This window comes from Mus caroli, unplaced genomic scaffold, assembly GCF_978045245.1.
Source record: "Mus caroli unplaced genomic scaffold, Mus_caroli_1 scaffold_12, whole genome shotgun sequence".
Lineage (NCBI taxonomy): Eukaryota > Metazoa > Chordata > Mammalia > Rodentia > Muridae > Mus > Mus caroli.
In genome coordinates, this window is record NW_028227267.1 from 3,448,067 (window position 1) to 3,450,502 (window position 2,436).

Here is a 2,436-nt window from a genome sequence, read left to right on the forward strand (position 1 = left end):
ATGGGCAATTGTTCTTTTAGAGAAAATTGCACACAGTATCTAGTGCAAGAATTTTTATATGATAACTACATTTCACAAAGGAAAGAAACATAGCAAATTAAATAGAACCATAGTCCATCCATGAAGGACAAGTGTCCTGAACAGTGACACAATATGAACAGGATGCCGTTTTCTCCAGTCCTCTAAACATGGGGAGGAATTGCACTTGGGCAGGTGTTTCAGCTGTGAAAGCAAGAACTCACAGAGATCTGCCTGCCTCTGCATCCTGAGTGCTGAGATCAAAGGTGTGTTCTACAACACCTGGCCTGAGAATATAATGTTTTAAAAATTATTTTATTGCACCTGACAGCTTTCTTACTTTGGAACTTGCCTGCTAGGCACAACTGCTGGGCACAAATAACTCCTGCCTGGAAATTTGTACTCTTACCAATTTATTACCTTCATCTCTCCTGCTCTAAACTTAGTGGCTTGTTCCAATTAACCCCTGTCAATCATTTTTGGCAACCCACCTGTAACAGACTACCTCTGAGGTCTTACATGGTTGCGGTGTCCCTTTTCTTTCAAAGCATGGCAGAAAAGCCCCACCCCCCTTCTCTGTCCCTGTATCTCCTTTCCCTCTTGGGACTCAGAATTCCCACATGTACCTCTGCCCAACAATTACCTTGCCTTCTTTATTGACAAATCAAGAACCAATTAGGGAACTGGATCTTAGTATCAGAACACCCCTTACACTTCTTGACATAGTTGTCAGTACAGATGCAGCATCTAGTGATAAATAAAACAGAGTGGGTCAGATTCATACAGCTGTACATGAAAAGGCCATAGCTCTGGGCTTGTTAGGGAACAGAAACATGTGGCTGTTAATTTGCTATATCTCTTGATCTATCATTTTTCTTTATACCACAGTATCTAAAACATTGCATATGATTTATGGAACTTATATATTTTTTTTGCCCTTGAACATCAGCTTTACTCTGTTTACTATCTGTTTACATAGGATAGTCTCTGTGTCTCAGTGCTAGGTGCTCTTTGAACATAGTTAGGTCACTTTAGGGTCAGCATGTGTTTATACTGTCAAGTTTTTTCATAAGCCATAACACTGCAACTTTCTAATAACTCACTGATATTGGTCCACTGATCTCTTTGTTTCTCTTTCTCTTCACTCTCAATATGTCTCTGTCTGTCTCTGTCTCTGCATAAGTTTAAGTTTGGACACCCTATTATTCTGTGTGCTTGGCCAGGAACTTGTTCAGTGATGAGATCAAAGTAGAGTCCTGTCATCTTTCAAGTTATTAAAAAAAAAATCACTGGATTGGTCCTCTGTGTGTTCCCAAAGAATCCCCATGGAATTTCAATGATCTGGTTCGCTGTACTAATTTCTGATAGCAGTTGAGTTTGTTCATGTTTGACTGGATCAGAGTGATAAAAGAAACATAGCTTTATATGCAGAACCACGCACATCTTGAGAACTGTCTCTATGCATGAGATACCTTCAGGTTGACTTTGCAGACTCCTGGAATACAGGATCATTTCTCTAAGATTGCTTTTGAACATTGTAGTGTGAAAACTTGAAGACACTGATCTCCAGACATGCCAATCTGTGAGCATCCTTGACTTATTTAGGAATGCAAGAAGTAACTCTATAATAGAGCCAGGAGGACAGTTTCTTCAGAATAATAGGTTATTCGAGGCACCAACTGGACTAGCACACAAAACACTTTAGGGTTGGAGGAATTGGGAATTTCCCCATGCACACAAGGGCTCAACCCTGTGGTGCAAGCCCACCAGGCTTGATGGGGGCAGGAGGATTAACCAGCTTGGAAACCCAACTAGAAGTCTGATGGTACAGAAAAGATAACCTGTCTCTTTGACATTGGCCCTAATTTTGGGAACAGGTTTAGCTGGGGCAGGTACTGGAATTGCAGCATTACCCCTACAAGATAAGAATTAGAATAGCTTAAAAGCAGATATTGACGAGGATACTCAACATCTAGAGAAATCCATCTCCCATTTAGAAAGTAATGTTGATTCCCTGGCAGACGTTGTATTACAGGGATGGCTAGATTTGGTATTTTTACAGTAGGGAGGGCTATGTGCTGCATTACATTAAGAATGCTGTTTCTATGTAAATCACTCCAGTGTGATTACAGAGTCCCTTACCAAAATGGGAGAAAGTTTAGAGTGCATCAAAGGAAACAAGAAAATTCCAAAGGCTGGTAACACTTTCCTTCTGATGCTTCCCCTTGGTTAACCACCCTCATATCCACCTTGTTGGGACCCTTAATTGTTCTCCTGCTATTGTTGACCCTGCATATTGAACAAGCTTAGAGCCTTCATAAAAGAGAGAATAGGAGCAGTACAATGACAGTCCTGTTGCAACAATATGAGTTAGTTACCCAAGATCCCTGAGCATAGCTCAAGGATTGGAGCTTATAC